Source organism: Crocodylus siamensis, chromosome 4, assembly GCF_052110815.1.
Source record: "Crocodylus siamensis isolate JL-2025a chromosome 4, ASM5211081v1, whole genome shotgun sequence".
In the NCBI taxonomy this organism is placed as follows: domain Eukaryota; kingdom Metazoa; phylum Chordata; order Crocodylia; family Crocodylidae; genus Crocodylus; species Crocodylus siamensis.
The window spans coordinates 183,692,461-183,710,182 of record NC_143398.1 but is presented as its reverse complement, the minus strand read 5'-3'; the positions used below and the strand labels follow the sequence as shown (position 1 = coordinate 183,710,182).

General features: G+C 45.0%; 1 protein-coding gene across 3 annotated transcripts in view; it reads left to right on the top strand.

Moving 5' to 3' along the window:
- Window positions 1-13,191: 13,191 nt before the first annotated feature.
- SPATS2L (spermatogenesis associated serine rich 2 like) overlaps window positions 13,192-17,722 on the top strand; it is a 152,585-nt gene continuing 148,054 nt past the window's right edge. For 2 of the 3 annotated variants that reach the window (XM_090045152.1, XM_090045150.1), the window contains exon 1: window positions 13,192-13,358. The gene's annotated coding sequence lies outside the window, so the exon portion shown is untranslated. Of the gene's footprint in view, window positions 13,359-14,332; window positions 14,590-17,722 lie in introns of all 3 variants that reach the window. The other variant, XM_090045151.1, reaches the window with a different exon arrangement.

Genomic DNA, 17,722 nt, shown 5'->3' with positions numbered 1-17,722 from the left:
GAGCTTCCAAAGCAGAAAAGTGGCCATGGCTCCACTCCAGTTCTTGGTGCAGCCTCCCTGCCTATCCCAGGGCTGGGGGTGAGCTGCTGCCAGGCCACTGGGCCCCTGTGGGGTGTGAGGGGGCCAGGCCTTCCCCCCAGAGTGGTGTCACCCCTCTGGGCCACCCAGGGGGCGGTGGGGGCGCAGCCAGGCCGTCGCTGCCCCAAGCCTCAGGCATGTGATGCAAGTTCCACACTGCCTCCCTGCACCCCAGGCCATGTCCCTGCTCGCTTGTTCTGCCCAGTGGCTGTGAGAGCCCCCTACACTGCCCCCCAGTCCTGGCAGGCCCTTCCCCAGTGGCACCTGGCCTCCTGGTGGTGGCAGGGGCCACCGGAGTGCAAACACAACCACGAGGCTTTGGGCAGCAAGGGCCCAGCCGGCTCACCCCATGGCCAGCCCCAGGGCACAGGACAACAGTGTGGGGAGAAGGCCTGGGCCCCTCCCTGCATACCAGAGGCACAGCAACCCATTGGCGGCTCCCCCTCGGGCTCTGGGCTATTGCAGAGCAGGGGCGGGTGCTGACCAGCTCAGTAGGGAGTGTGCAGGGCACTCCCATGCACACATCACATACCCTCAAACCCTTCCTGCAAACCGCACAGCCACACCTTCCTCCACACACAGTCATACATCCCACAAATACCATACACACACATTCACAGCTTCCCATCACTGTTTTAAGTCAATCATAAAACTCCTTATACCTCTCATCATAAAATATGCCTCTTAATTATTTTTCAGTTCTTTCTTTGGACTCTCATCAGTATATGTTGTGCAGCCTGCTGCTGAACACACTGCTCTAAATGCAGTCAATAAAGCCTGCGATAAAATGGAATCATCACCTTCTGATCTGGTATTAAAAGTGACACCTTTGCATTTATATAATCAATTAGCAGTAACATTGCAGTGTGTGCTAATGTTTTATTTGCTCTGTGCCACACCATCAGCCTTGAAGCCCTCACCACACTGCTTTCTAACCAGCCTTTCCCAGTTTTCTGTGTAACACTGATTCTCCCTTAAACATGGCAGTCCAATCCTTATTTTGGATTTAGCCAGTTTCTAAACATTTAAAGACCTGATGCAGTTGTGCCTGTGTTTCCCATCACCATAGCAACTAGTCACTTAATTGAATGGTTTCATTTGACAACCCATATTTTTTTCACCAGTTCTGATTCTTTCAAGTTAGGGTTTGAACTGATATGTCCAGAGATGATTTAGTGGCAGTTCCTCTGGGTAACCAAACTAAATACTATCTTTGTGTCAAATACATTAAGATCTTTGTTTTTATAAATTAACTCTGAGTAGAACTCTGAGTTCTGCCTATTTACTTCTAGATGTCACAAACCTACACCAATCCATTTATTTGCCTAGCCATTTCCCAAACTGCAGGGTTTTTTTTAATTGACTGACTCACTACAATTGTGTGACTATTGGTGAAGCATCAAAACCAGTGTACAGCATGGTGAGGCTTTTTATTGTTAATGAATGCAGAGTTCCAACGTCAGATGCTTTAGAAGAAAGAAATGTAGTGTAAATAGCTAGTCTGCAGACCTGCATTGAAAAAGAGAGCATGCTTGTTTGTTTGTTTTGTCTCTGTAAGCTATTTTAGGAAAATGTGTGGATGTAAAGAGCCTTTGGCCAGATTACAGGCATCTGCATTCAGTGATTACATTGTTGAAAAATATTATCTGAATAACACATTTCTTTTGGAAGAAGGGTTATGCAACTTTTATATGAGCTTATAACTGAACATAAACACACAAAGTGGGGTTGATGCTGAAAGTGCTGAGTGTGCACAACGCCCATAGTTTTCAGTGGGAAAGTCAAGGTGGCCTAATGGAGACTGCCTAGGCCTGGGACCCAGATTGCTTGTATTCTATTCCAAACTGTGCTGCTCATTTACTGGGTGACTTTGGCTAACCCACTCCTACCCATAAAACATGATCATGATAGTGACCTCCTATCTGAGAGCATGATAGTGTTATGAACAAAGATGTGGGGACTCAGCATTTCCTTGAATAAGCCCATGTTGTGTGTATAAGGATAGAACTTATACAAGGCTTGATTCTACTGTGTTTACTGGCATTATTATATTATTTTATCACCAGGCCCACTGAAATAAAAACTCTATTCATAATATAAGGAACTGTTCAATGTGAGCAAGGGTAGCACACTGAAAACAATAATCTGTTCAAGTACATTTTGCTTCTTATGTAACACCTGTCTATGTCATGGTAGGTTGATCTCTGAAAATAGAATATTGCACTGTTTTCATTTTTAAGGACCTTTTCATGGTACATCATCAGAGGCTTTCGATACAGCTTCCCACAACATTCTCTCAAGCAAGCTAAGGAAGTACAGTTTGGATGAATGGACTTTAAAGTGGATAGAAAACTGGCTGGATCATCAGGCTCAGAGGGTAGTAGTCAACGGCTCAATGTCTAGTTAGCAGGTGGTGTAAATGGAGTGCCTGAGGGGGTCAGTCTTGGGGCCGGTTTAATTCAATATCTTCATTAATGACCTGGAAGATGGAATGGAGTGCACCCTTAGAAAGTTCACCAGGTGACACCAAGCTGGGGGGAGTAGTGGATATGCTGGAGGATAGGACTACAATTCAGAGAAACCATGACAAATTAGAGGATTGGATCAAAAGAAATCTCATGAGGTTCAATAAAGAAAAGTGAAAAATCCTGCACTTACAATGGAACAATCCTAGCACTGGTACAGGCTGGGGACCAACTAGCTAGGAGCTCTACAGAGAAGGACCTGGGGGTTTCAGTGGACAAGAAGCTGAATAAGAGCCAACAGTGAGCTCTTGTTGCAAAGAAGGCTAACAGCATACTGGACTGCATTAGTAGGAGTGTTGCCAGCAGATTGAGGGCAGTGATTCTTTCCCTCTATTCAGCACTGGTGAGGGCACATCTGGAGTACTGTGTCCATTTTTGCCCCCCTCCCCCTTCACTATAGAAAGGATGTGGACAAATTGGAAAGAGTTCAGTAGAGGGCAACAGAATGGTTAGGGGAATAGGGCACATGACTCCTGAGGAGAGGATGAGGGAACTGGGCTTATTTAGTTTGGAGAAGAAAAGACTTGGGTGGGGAGGAGTGGGATTTGATAGCAACCTTCAACTACCTGAAGGGTGGTTCCAAAGAGGATGGAGCTAGATTGTTCTCAGTGGTGGCTGATGAAAGAACAAATGGGCCCAAGTTGCAGCAAGGAAGGCTGAGGTTAGATATTAGGAAAAACTCCCTGGGCAGGTAGTACAGCACTGGAACAGGTTACCGAGAGAGGTGGTGGAATCTCCATCCTTGGAGGATTTTGAGACTTGGCTAGACAAAGCCTTGGGTGGGTGCTCTAGTTGGGGTCCAGACTGGAAGGTTATGGGGCCCAGTGTGGGGCTGGAGACGTTAAGAGCTTAGATGCTATCTGTGATGCATGGCTGTGGTATAAGGGAGGTTTGGAGCTGCAGATAATGCCACCTGGAGTTGGGGCAGAGAGCCCAGGTCCACAGTGAGGCCTGAGGCATATAAACGGAGCCGGGTATGAGGCTCCAGAGGGATGGGATTCTGAGCCCCAAGAAGGAACTGAATCTGAGGCTCCAGGGGCAAGGGGATTGAGGCCCAGTGTCGGTCAGGGGATGAGGCCCCGGTGTTGGATGCGAGGGGACCAAGAGGGTCCTGAGACAGGCAGGGAGCTCAAGAAAAAGGGAGGGGCTGGGAGCCCCGAGTGAGTGAGATTGTGAGCCATGTGAGGGCATAAGGATTATAGGCTGGGTGTTAGACCGTTTAAGCTTAAGTCAGGTGTTAGGCCAAGGATGCATGGGACATGGTATAAGTGAAGGTTCAGAGCCATGTATAGGCCCTTGGCATCTGGGCAAGTAAATAGACAGCCTCCTGCCTGGTTAACAACTTTTGATTGTTTCCTCCAAGGTGTGGCAGGCGCAGTAGGTGGGCGGTTAAGCCCTGAGACAAGTTGGCAGGCCAACAACTCAACCAGCCCAGGACATCCACTTCTTACTGCTACCTATCCCATATTATGGAGCTTAGATAACTGCAGTAACTTTTGAATCTCTTTAAGGTTCTTACATGTGCCCATATTTAAGTATTGTATAATCTTTATAGCATCCAGTAAAGCGAGTTTATAGTTCCTATTTTACCTATGAGGAACTGAGGCACATAGAGTTTATAGACTTTTTCTAGGATGTATTGGAAGCATGTAGTGGAGTCTTTGGCTAGTGTGTTCATCACTGGGCCATTCTTTTTCTCATGGAGTCTTGATACCAACTACCTTTTAACAGGGGTATTTAAATATTACTGCTTATAAATTAGCTTTATAAATTATAAAACTCTACAGAAATATTAGTCACCTCAACCTGCATCCTTAGAAAGTTTACACTCCTATTATATCTTTGCAGATGGACCCAAAGTAACTGGCTTTCTTTTCTGGAAAACACAGACTCAACCTACAGCCTGGCAAAGAGCCAGCCAAATATTGATTTATAAGTTTACAACAAAAATAAAAAGGTTAATGGAGTACTGCTAAAAGCCATAATAGACTCTTAACAAATCTGTTTAGAATTGTCAAACTATAGTGTGATGATGACCAGGAATCCTGGTTTTCACTGTTTAAAAATCACAAATTTTCTTATTTAAAAATCCAAAATCCCCGACTAAAATGAAACACTGCTGTATATATAAGTAGCAACTGAACACAATGTTTTATTGATATATTTACAATTTTGAAGCAATTTGGAGGCCTACCAGTGCTTCGATCACTATAATAAAATAAAATTTAAGTACCTATAAATTCTGGTATTTGATTTTGGGTTTTCTATTATGGAAAATCAGAGTTTCCCCTTTGCTCACCAGGACACAGATCCAGGCCCCTCAATCCCAAGCCATGGCCCCCCAGCCCTGTTGGTGCCCCTCACTCCCTATCCACAGTCCTGCCAGAGGTGCCGCCCAGCTGCTAGGGCTACAGGGTCAGGGACCCAGGTTCACAGCCCCCTGCCCCAACAGCAGCACCCAGGCCCTGTGGGAGCTGGCAGCTGCTGCAGCAAAGCAGTGCATAGATCCTGGCTCCCCTTCCTGCGTGGGTGGTACGATTTGAGCAGAGCCTGTGTTGGAGGGGAGGTGTGGGATGCCTGCTGTAGGCTTGGATTCCCACTCTGGTTCCTTCCCCTGGGACCTCTGTGTCCCATTGGGAAAGACCTGGAGAGGCAGGGCAGAGCCGGACCAGGCAGGGAAGTTTGTCACTGCCACTGGGAGCTCTGCACTGCCCTGGAAAGGTGTTGCCTGCCCTCCCAGCAGCAGTGAGGGGCACAACTCTAAACCGCCACCCCAACTGCTGCTGGGTGGGCAGGAGGCACCTTCCCAGGGTGGCACAAGGCTTGCAGTGGTGGCACCAAGTTTCCCTGCCTGATCCTGCTCTGCCCTGGCATGCCGGGTCCCACCCGCTGGGTTGTGGAAGGCAGCAGGGTGGGGATCCTGAGCTGGCAGCAGGCATCCTGCACCCGCCCTGCGCATAAATCTGGAGGGGGCAGGTTTCTGCCATGCCCCACCCCAGGAGTGCACACAGTGTCAGGGAGCTGCCTCCTTCCCCCTCCCCCCCACCGCCTCCCAAGGCACAATCCCACTCCCCACCAGGGCCCTGTGGCCACACATTCTGCCTCTGGACCCGAGCCCCACACACTGCCCGGGTTCCAGCCCTGCCCAACTCTGTCCCTCCCTCCCTCGCTATCAAAGCCTCAATAATCCCTCCCCCCCCCGCTGCCAGGGGAGCTGCTCTCTAGGCTGCCTGGCAGCCATGTGCATGTGTGAATGTGCACATGCAAATAGCATGCCTGCTGTTCGCCCTTGTCCTGCTTCCCAGCCCCTTGCAGGCTGGAACTCTGCAAGCCTGCAGAGAGCTCTTTGCAAAAGTGGAAAATCTAGGTGTTTCTCTGTTAAAATGAAAAACCGTGTTTTTCTCAATTAAAATGGAAAACCTCTGTTTTTTTTTCCATTTTTCTGTGGGGAGTGGAAAACCCAGATCCCTGATGATGACTCCTGAGATATTGGTGGGGTTTTTTTTAAATCAAGATTAAAACATAACCCAAAAACCTATGGGCAGATAGTTGTGCCAGTCTCTGTACTATGTGAACAGCTCTTGTTTCCATAAAGAATGATTTGAATCATCATTCATGGTGCTCCATGAAGAACTTTTATAGTTTTTTCTATAGTCTGATTTTGTTCCCTATTTTCAGTTGCTGGACCTGCAGTTTTCAACCAGAGCTTCTGCCTCATTTACAACTATTTAACTCAGTAGTCTTTGCCTCGACTATGTTTAATAATTAGATATCTTTCCATCAAAACTGCCTAAAGACATCAGTTCTTCAGATGCATTAATATTCTTTTACTCTGTGTAGACTAAATTCTGTGCTATTGACATCCATGAAAAGTTAGCAACGTTTTCCCAAATTGCAAACACCTCACTATTGGATTTTCATATTTCCAATGAAAGTGAAAAAAAATTTTTGGAATGTGCATTAAAAGTGATTAAATGGATGTGTATGTAATGTAACACTGGACATTCACTGAAAGAAAATGTCTGGGGGACTGTGTTTGGGTACAGAATATAATCAATGGTATTTCTAGAGTGATCAGGAATTGAAACCATGAAGTTTCAATATTGAAATTAATCCAGTAGCTCCAGTCATGTATCCTTTTGTGTTACTGTTCTTGAGAACTTGCACTCCGCACTGGAACATAGGAATGAGAAACTTGTATGGATATGGGTTGAAGTGATTCTAGATAACTAGGTATGTAGAAAGATGAATTAAGTATGTCTCACCAGAGAGACTTTTTTTATGCCAAAAAAAAAAATTCTTGTAGCAAATCAGAGGCAAAATTGTTTGTGGAAACTCCATTATGATTTACTTTATTTTTCAAGTACTCATTGTCTGTTCTAGCCCTACTTGCAGTTTTGTGGGGGAGGGAGAGGGGAAGAATTTCAAGAGCTTACTACTTAGTTTTTTAAACTAAACAGATCACTGGAACATTTGCTGTAATTTTTTATATTCCTTTCTGAGAGTTTGCCAAGAATATCAACAATAAGAAAGTTCACATAGTCACTATGATTTCCATAAATTGTTTCATTTTACTTGGTTAAAACTTGTTGAATAGGCCAAAGTATTTTTCAGTGTTTATTCCTTTAATTTGAAATTACTGTGTTTTAAAAATTCTATGATATGAATGGGATAAAATAATTACAGATTGAATTATGATAGGAAGCAGAAATACTAATTTGAACAAATCTTATTTTCTACTATCTTCATCACAACTTGATGTATATATTTGAGGGAAAGAAAGGTCTGAATTTAATCCTAAACAACTAGGACTGGTTGAAGAGTGGTGTAATTCGTGAAATATTTTTATATGTTAATTTTCTCAAGTTTTTTCAATTTTTAATTGTATTTTTTTTCCATGAATATTTGGGCATGTTTAATTTTTTGAAATCCAAAATGAAAATGTTTAAGTTTCATAGTATAGATATCTCCTTGCTCCCTTTTTTCTTTTACTCACACCCCTATTTTTCTACTTCCCTTCTGATTGTTCCTTTCCCCATTTTTCTAGTAAAGAAAGGTGGAGGAAGCAGAAAAATACAATTCCTGAAAAATTCCATTTTCATTTTTTTGTTAAAAAAGGTATCTTTTTAAATGTTAAAATTTTCCTCAAAATGTTTATTTTAGAATAAAAGCCAGTATACATTAGGAGAACAGTTTCAAACAAAAACATTTTTACTAACTAGAATAACCCCTTGGAAAGATAACAGGGATTGATTTTACTAATTAGGTGGATCTTAACAACCCAAGGAGAATCTCAACCCCAACATTTGAGGTCTCAGTGAAGGGCTCCTTTGCACTGTCCTGCACAGAGCAGCCACTTTCATTTTAAGCAGTTAAGGCCTGGTACAGGCATTGCACTGTTTCTCGTTTAGGTGGTTGGAAATCAGTCTATACCAGTAACAGAACAGAAATTTGGTTCATATAGATTGCTTTAAAAATGGTGAACCCTGGTCTGAGATAGACCTGGATTGATCTAAGTTACGCTGATCTACTGAACATCAGTGCCAGGTCTGCTTGAGAATCAGGGTAGGGTGCTGTCCACCAGTATCCCAGGGGACTTTGTGAGCTTCCACTAGTCCCCCTTGCAGGGAGCTGTGGCGTGGCTGCTCCAGCTGAACACCTAGCTGGCCCTTCCTCTGAGCTCTCTGTTAGCCACAGGCATGACTGGGAGGGGAATGGAACTTATGAGCTGCTGTCTGGGAGGTGGTGCCAGCAGTGCACCCCACATTCCTAGCTGGGTTGGCAGGGCACAGAGTCCCTCTCCTGTCCCATGTCCTGGGACTGCATGCTGGACCAGCTCCAGGAAGTGGCCAAAGCCACTTCCTCCTGTGCAGCTGATGATTTGGTCCATGGGGGGAGGAAGATGTCAACCATGCCCTTGAGGTTGCAATGCCTGATGGGGGATAGTTCTAGTGCCAAAATTGGGGGGGGGAGGGAGAGGGAGGGAAGAGGGTGAAGTAGGTTCCTGTCCTGGGCTGAGCTGACAAACGCCCCTGGAAAATGGACCCATCGGAGCTAAGCTGACTCAGCCAGCAGCAGTCGGCAGTAGTGGTAGGCAGGACTGGGCAGGGGCTTACCCATCTCCCTGGACTGCAGCCCCTGCTCCTGCACTGGAATCATCCCCGCCAGGCGCTGCAGCCACAAGGGTATGTGTGCTCCCCCCCGCCATGGACCAGAGCCCCATGGCTGTACAGGAGGAAGAAGCTTCAGCTGGGAACTTGGAGCTGGCTTGGCAGCGGGGGATGGGGGAGTGGGGAGAAATCCTCCTGGCTCTTCCCAGAACCACTCCAGTGCGAGGTTCTGGGGCTTAGGACAGGGCAGGGGCACTGTGCCTCACTGACCCAGCCAGGAATGTGGGGTATGTTGCTGGCACTGCTTCCCTCCAGCACCTCATGAGCCCTGTTCTCCCCTACCCTCACCTCTGTCCTGCCTAGGATTGACCCCCAGGCCCTCCACTCTGGACGAAGCCCAAGGACCTGTATACCGCTGAGCAGGGGTGAGTACACCTCCCTCTGCTGGGTACTTGCACAGTTGACAGTTGTCTGGCATGATAGGGTTGCGGAGGGAGGTGTGCGCCTGACAACAGGTGTGGGATGGTACAGCTGTTTGGCAGTGCTGTGTTGCCCACAGCAATATCCAGCATGCTGGGAGGTGTGCAAGAGTGCCCCCAGTCTTCTGGCCTCTGCCACTGCAGGCATCTGCCTGCCTCCCCCCACCAAAGGGCAAATGTGACTTCCGTTTGCTTCAGATCCAATCTACACATCTTAGAGAAATCTGCATAGATTGGATCAATTCTGCTTCTGGCTTTTTGAATGTCTGTACTTAGCCTAAGACTATGACATGGTTATTCATGCTAAGCTGTATTTTCTGGGCTGCCACTGCACCTCGTACATTATTACTCACATAGAAAGGAACAAAAAACAAATATTCCTGTAGACCAGTGTTTCTGCACCTTTTTAGGCTCAAGGAACCCCCTGGAAAATAGCAGCTCTTAGCTTCCACTTGATTTGACTATAAAAAAATAATAGCAGAATTCCATTGCAAAAACTCAGGTCAGAATATTTTTGATACCATGGATTCCTTTTTGAAATCTCTGTGTTTCTCTTGGTGTTGTGGTGTTCAACCCGTCTGGCCTGCAGGCCAGATCTGGCCCATGAGACAATGTCATTCAGCCCAGGGGTCTCTCCAGGGATCCCAAAATTTGGGAACAGAGGTACTATTGCAGCTTTAATTGCCACTCCCCTGCTCCCAAATTTCCAGTGTTGTTGGCTGAGCCAGTTGATATGGCCCTGCCCTGAAGCTTAGGGTTGAGCTGGCATGCACCCAAGCTGGCATGCAGTCAAGCCAGCACATGGCTGGATTAGTTACATGGGGTTGGGTCAGTGCATGATCAGATGTGGCATGCTGATCCTGTGCTGTATCCAGCCTATGGACTGACTCCATGTGGAGGATCTGAGCTGTGGCCCCAGAAGAGTGAACACCACTAATTTTGTGAATCACATGTAGATGTCTGCACACCTAACAGTGCTAATATTGTACAGTACCCCACAGTATCCTTAAAAGCATTTCACATCACCACAGCGTACTGGGGCATCCTGCTTACAGATCACTGCAGTAAGCCGTGTGTGTGTGTGTGTGTGTGTGTGTGTGTGTGTGTGTGTGTGTGTGTGTGTGTGTGTGTGTGTGTGTGTGAGAGAGAGAGAGAGAGAGAGAGAGAGAGAGATCTTAAGGGGGACTTCAAGTGGGAATGTGATCCTGAGTGGGACTTCAAGTGTTAACATATGAAAACAATAAATAAACCAAAACATGGGTATTTCACTTAAAGGAAGGAGAGTTGTAGGCTCAAAAGGGTGTGTACAATGCAATGTAGCATGTGTACAATGCAATGTGGCATCTTCTGTACAGGTGTGTACAGAAGTTGCTTTTTATTACCATTTAAACCACTTTATTGTCGTGACTTAACAGAAGTGGATGGCTTTACAGCACTTTAAAAATGCCATCTTGTAACTTTCCATCCCTACTAAGTTGGCTTGAATTTACCATGGAGACCAGAAAGGAAAATCTGCAAATCTGATTACTAGTCCCTTGAGCCTTCCCGTACCCACTCTGTGTGCAACTCTTTTTGTATCCTCTATGCATTTTTACAATTTACACATGCATATACAATACATCTATTATAATATTTTTTGCTATCAGTCTTATAATGCTTTAGCCAATGACAGTTAATGGCCTTGGTACATATTCAAATTAAAGTTGGATAGAAACCAGGTATAGAGTTGTTACATATTTTCAAGCACTAACTTTATAGCTGGTTGGCTCTCTTTACAGCTGGATGTAGTTTTTTTATTGTGTGATAATTACTTTGTACTTTAGTCTAAATTTATTTAATGATTAACCAGTTAATTGTGTGATGATTACTTTGCACTTGTGGCAGTCTTACTTTGCATGTGTGGCCAGTTTAAATTTATTGTGCAGTTAGCCAGTTCATTACATAGTATATGTAACATGTAGGAGGGGCCTTTGCAATGTAGCATGTGTACAATGCAATGTGGCATCTTCTGTACAGGTGTGTACAGAAGTTGCTTTTTATTACCATTTAAACCACTTTATTGTCGTGACTTAACAGAAGTGGATGGCTTTACAGCACTTTAAAAATGGGTACAGAGCTTTAAATTAACCCTTGTTAAATGAAGTATTACATTCGAAGCAACTGTATTTAACAGCACTTCAGCAACCTGCAGTGCTTTAACTAACTTCTGTACACTAGTCAAATTTCTGACCAGGGGAGGAGCCCCAGGAGGTTGTGGAGCACTGCCTCTTAGCCTGGAAAGTACAAGGAGGCTCAGAGGCACTTCCACCAAACACTGTACTTCTGTCATGTTTAAAAACACTGTAACTTAAGTGCTATAAAAAGTTCTCTAAATTACAGCACTGCTGTACACACCCTGCATGTTAACCCGGCACAATTATTTTGCATTGTCCCCTTGTATGCCATGCAATGGTAGGGGGTATATGTGGTCAAATACTTCTCAGAGCGAAGTGTTCCTGACCCCTGACTAGTTACATTGCATCAGTCTTGCAAAGATGTGAAAAGTGTTTGAAGCCCACAGGGTAAAACTCACTTTTAGGTGGTATCCCTGTTCTGAGTGTAGTATTTTACTCTGCCCGTAGCCTTGTTGAAAATATTGGTGCTATTAACAGTGGGAATATCTCAGCCTCTAGCTTTTCGGATGAAAGTCTCATCACAGCATGTTTCAGGAATGTATTTGGCCCTAGCTGCAAGGGCGTACAGAAATCCAAAAATATTATAACAGTAAATATCCAAACCCATAAGATTGTTTTGCATATAAAATAACCATAATTTTCCTATAAGTATGGCAGCTAAACAAGACCGTTGTTGTGTTATGCCCATACAAAGATTTGAATAACACTGGAGCTGTTGTATTACAACCAACTTTTATAAACGTAACCTGTTTCTTCATTACTTTTAAAGGTCTTTAAAGGTGTGTCAGGAGAAAATCTCACGATCTTTCTGGGGACTTAAGTGGCCCAGTGACCCATTCTGATCCTTCAGGTAATTAGCAGAGTAGCAGCTAAACTCCTGCCCTCTGTTGTTCTCTCTATAAGCCACCCAGGCAGCTCAACATTCATTTAACTTAGGTCCCAGCCAAGTTTATTTGCTTGTTATGACAACAGCTCATCAAAACAGCCTGTCCACTCAGAGGCAAAATCCCCAGATCTTAAAAGTAAGCAACGTTTTGAAAAAAGTGTCATGGAGAATAACTGTCCACTGCAGCACAGCCAGCTTTGACTGCAGGCCAGCTTCAAACAGGATCAGGCTGTGCCAGGGGCTTGAGGCAGGGCAAGGCCTGCAGAAGAGGGAGCAAGAGCTCCCTTCATTGAGTTCTGCTGCTGGGAGATGTCTCTCAGCTGTGCTTTCCTGGCTGAGGAAAGGGTTTTTTTACAAAGGGTTTTTTTCTTTTGTGAACCCAGGATACCTCAGCCTCCAAAATATGTTGGCCATGCCCCGCTGGGTTATCTGTGACTGCACGTGTGTGCGCGCGCACACACACGCGTGCACACACACACACGCACGATGCCTCAACCACCAAATACGTTCATGGCCTGTTATGTGACCTCACATCCAACATACACACATGCAGACACACACACGTACATGTGCACACACACGCATGATGCCTCAACTACCAAATATATTGGGTGTTCCCTGTTATCTGTGCTCTCACACCCACCACACATGCATGCATGTGCACGCACACACAAGCACGCACACGAGAGGCCTCAACTACCACAGATGTTGGGTGTGCCCTGTTATGTCCGACCTGACATCCAACACAGACACTTCTCCAAACAGGCCCTGGGTGCAACTTTCCCGGAGGAGAGGCCGGGCTGCGGGAAGCGGAGGCCGGGCTGAGGTGGCGGGGGAGGGGGGTGTTCATCGGCCTGCTGTCGGGCTTGTGTGCGAGAGCGAGGGAGGGAGGAGGGAAACGAAACGCGGGTGTGTGTGAGGGGGAGTGTCCGCGCGCGAGCGAGGAGACGGGAGTTGTGTCACTGCCGGAGCCCAGTCGGGGGCTGAGCCGCTGGGCGAGGCTGCGCTCAGCTCTCGCTCCCGGCGCGGCGGAAGGCGGCCGGGCGGCGCAGCCCCGCTCTCCCTGCGAGCCCGCGGCTGCGGCGGGACCAGACCAGCGGCGGGAGGTAAAGCACCCGCCCTGCCCCAGCGCCGGGGGGGGGGCGGCCCCTCGGGCAGAGCCGACGGCCCCGGCGGGGCTCGGCCGCGGACCCCCGGCCTCTGCCCCGCAACTTCGCCGCTTGCCGAGCGTGCGGCTGAGCCCCGGCCGCGCCCGCCGGATCGGGCCCCTCTTGTTAGCCCGGCGGCGGCGGCGGCGGGCTCCCGGGGGCCGGGCGGGGCCGGGGCGCAGCCCTGAACTTGGCCCGCGCCCGGCGGGGCTGCCCCTAGGGACCCCTCCTCACACGTGATTCACTGCAAAGGGCAGGGGTGTGCGTGTGTCTTTCTGTGGGTGTGTCTGGGTCTGTATCTATGTGTGCAAAGAACCGGGTCCTTTCCCAAGCCGTCTCCCCTACAGATCGCTTTGCAGCGGAATATGCTGATCCAGCACGACCTTTTCCATGAAAGGTTGCGTTACCTTCTGCCCACGCTCCGAAATATTTACCCCGTGCTGCTGCTGCCAGGCGGAGGTGAAGGCTAAGGGGCTGTGGTAGTGACTCCACAGGCGTCCAGCGCCGTGGGTCATTGTCTCACCTACACTGAGATGAAAGAGAAAAAGGTGGCTTACCTTCATTGCCCTTCTGGTGGTGCATGAAACATTGAATCATGAACTTAATTTTGAGATCCTTTGATGTCCAGCTGCAGCTGGTTTTCTTTCTCCTAATGCAGTGTTTCCTTTGTTGAACTGTAAATGATCAGTGGAAGACCCACCCCCCCATGGGTGCCGCTTGCTTGTATTACCACATTTATTTTCTTGTGTTGGTCAAAATTGTCTCACGGAAAATCCCAGCATCTTCATCCAAGTCTTACTCCCCTGCTCTGTTTGGTTGGTTGCAAGCTGAAAATGTGTAAAAGGTTTTTGTTCTGTGCCACAACAACTAATAATCTTCCTTGGGAAGTTTTTGTTTTCATTTCTTTTCAGTTACCGGTCATATGTTATTAGGTGCCTTTCTCCTCATTTGTTGGGCTCTAATTGAATAATGGTGAAGCACCCATGAAATGCTTAGGATGATTATGAGAAGGTAACCCAGAGCTTCTGAACAGAGACAAGAATGTGGGAGCATCAAGCTCAGTCAGATTAAAATGAGCACCACTCAGGGGACACGAACACTTCACTACTGAATACTGCTAACAAAGGCCTCGCTTCTGCAGTGAGCTGTGTGGGAATGCCTTTGTGCACTGGGTCCACTGAACTTTGAGGTGGGTGATCCCGTTAAAGTCCACTGAACTACACACCTGAATAGGCACACAAAATGCCCCCTAATTAACCATTTTTTCATGACAAATAACACATTTTAAATTATTTTTACTGACCTGTGTAAAGCTTCATTTTTTTCACCCGTGAGGTCCAGCAGGCATTCTTAAATCTCATTTTTTTAAAATGGGGAAATAAGTACCTCAGTGCTTTATAGCCTAGGTACCGTAAGGCACAGCAGTATCTTCTAGTTGTTTAAATGCCCAGAGACATTAGCCAGGAACAGGTCTAAGCTGCTGTGCTAGCCACTGTACATAGGTGCATGAAAACATGGTATATACCCAGAAATGTTTACTATCTAAGAAGATAAGTGATAAAGGAATAGTGAAGGAAAGGAATACTGTTGAAAATGCTTTGTGTTTATTCTTCTTTATAGAACCTGTTCCTGCAATCCTGTACAGGCAGAATTCCTTCTGGAATCAGTAGACTTTTAGGCACAGGCTCAGGGCTGTTATTTTACTTGGAGTTAATATACCTAGAGACAAACTGGGCCAACAACATGTATCCAAATACTCTGAATTTCAAGAGAAGTTTGGATCTGAATCTGGAAGCAAACTTATACCCTAGTCCCACGCAATAAAATGGACTGAAGCAAAAGTCTAGATTTGATTGTTTCCTTTAGGGAACTTCACATCCAGAACAGATTTTTGTGGCTTTGGGCCTGTCTTTAAAGGAAAATACAAGATCCCCCGTGGCATGAAATATGCTTTACATTGCTTCTTTTAGTAAGTTCTCTTTTCTCAATGATGGAAATGCCAAAGCCAGTTAACTTACATTCTAGTAGTAATAATGTCCAACTTGTGCTTTGTGTTGATCTGCAGGATTGTAGGCAGGTTCATCCACTTAACATCCACTATTGTCATTTGAGGGACTGGCTCTTACAGTGTGTTTATATGATAATTAACACAATGGGGTTGCAAATTTGGGGAGGGGGTCCCTAAGCGTTACATGTTACTGCAGAATTTTTAAAAAAATCTTTTTTCTTTTCTTAAAACAACCAAAATTGCACTTTTAATAATAATCTGTTGTCTGAAACAAGGATGCCAAACTCCTGACAAGACAGGACTCCGTTATTCCCGTTTCTCCGGAACAGAATGGCCAGTGTCAGTAGGAAATTTGCATACAGGTCAGGGAAGAATCTGACTATAATGTTGTCAGTTCTATAACTTATGAAGAGCTTCATTATCTGTATTAATCAGTGGGAAAATATACTCTCTTCCTTGTGGCCTATGGGTATGTCTGGTGTTTGTGTCTCCTTTTGTACTTCCCTCTGCTGGTCCTTCCCTGCTGAAATTCCCTCCGTCTCCCCACTCCCTCCTCATAACTCCAGGTATCATCCTTCAGCAGGTGATCCCAGCTGCTAAAATGGTCAGCAGTGCTGATATTATAATGTCATTGTTTTAGATAGTATATTTGAAATTTTAGTCAAGGACTTAACACCACTAGTTAAATTTTAAAGCATCATTCTATAGCATTATTATAATGAAGAACTTGGCTCTAACGTCAAGTGAAATTTTACTGACAGTAGGAATTCACATCTTAGCCATTGTTTCAGGCTGTCTGCACACTCTAGAAGAAAACTGTGTTTGGTTGGCTGGCCCTTTGTGTTTGGTATGTTTTCTTCACAACCACAAAGACTAGAAGCTTATATATATTTTTAGATGAAAGCTGAGAATCTGTGTAATATAAACATGTCACATGGGCCATAAATATATTGTGCCAAATCTAGTTTATAATCTATGTTATTGTCTGCTACTGTTCAAAATGTACTATAGCAAAAGATTCATCACCTATTTTTCTGAGCGTTACCCATGGAAAATCCAGTTAGTATCATGGTTAACATACTAATAATTTTTTTCCAGACCTTTAGCCAGTGTAAATGGACTTCTGCAAAGCTATGCTAGTTTACGTGGGCTGAGGATGTAATCTCTACAGTTTAACTGCAGGGAGGTGGCTTTTAGAACAGGTGGAGATTATTTATCATTTGAACTTTTACCTTTTAAACACTTGAAAGATTAGATTCATCAGTAATTTAAACATTGGATACAATGTAAAGTAATAGACTTTTTCAGAAAGTAAGTCAATAGAGACAGTATTGAAAAGGTTCTTCAAAAAGGCCACTTACTATGCTTTTTCTTAACCATAGCACAGTGCTTCAAGCCTTTGCTTGAAGAATTTATAGAAGGACAAGTCCAAAGTATTATAGATAATTTTTGTGGTAGGGTTGGAATGGTGTTGTAGCTATGATGGTCCAGGAAATGTAAGAAACAAAAATGTTTTTGGGTGATATCTTTTATTAGACCAACTGCATTTTGGGATAGATTTATACAAGCTTATAAAAACAGTGCATTCTTCTCCCAACCATTTGGTTGGTCCAATGAAAGATATCACCCACAAAACTCCTTGCCTCTTGTATAGATACATTTTGTTTACCATAGTTTCTGAGGAAAATGTTTAGTTATTTAAGTCAAAACTAGGAACAGAAAGGGCACCATCAACATCATTCCAAATCCAATCCCATTATTTAAACGTCAGTCCTTTTTATATTGAAAAGGATGGACTGACACACTTTCTGCTATTATTGTTTTGCAAAAAAAGTTAAGAACAAATTAAGTGTCTTGACTTTATTCCAAAACTGCTACACCATTGTTTGCCTTTTTTTAAGAAGAAAATGCTTAGAGGTTTTCCCAGTTCATGATCCAGCAAAAGTATGATTACATCTGGATAATAACTTACTTTGTGACTGATACCTAGCAATCTCTTTAACAATACTGCCTACACTAACAGATGATGTAAGGTGGCTCCCTTCATTAGAAAGACAGCTTTCATATTGAGTAATTAACATTTGATCCTGGACAGATCTTAAATCTTAATCTCGCACGGTGTTTTGCTAAAAAGACCAATTATGCCTACTGATTTGTTTCTCCCACTTACACTTCTGGCTCTCTTGCTGTAAGGGAAAAATAGGGAGCTATGCAGAATACTTTCTGAAAAAGCTTTGCACTACACATTTTCAGCAGAAAAGTGAATACAGGCTAATGATCAAGAGCAGATTTCTCCTAATCCACAGCCAGGACT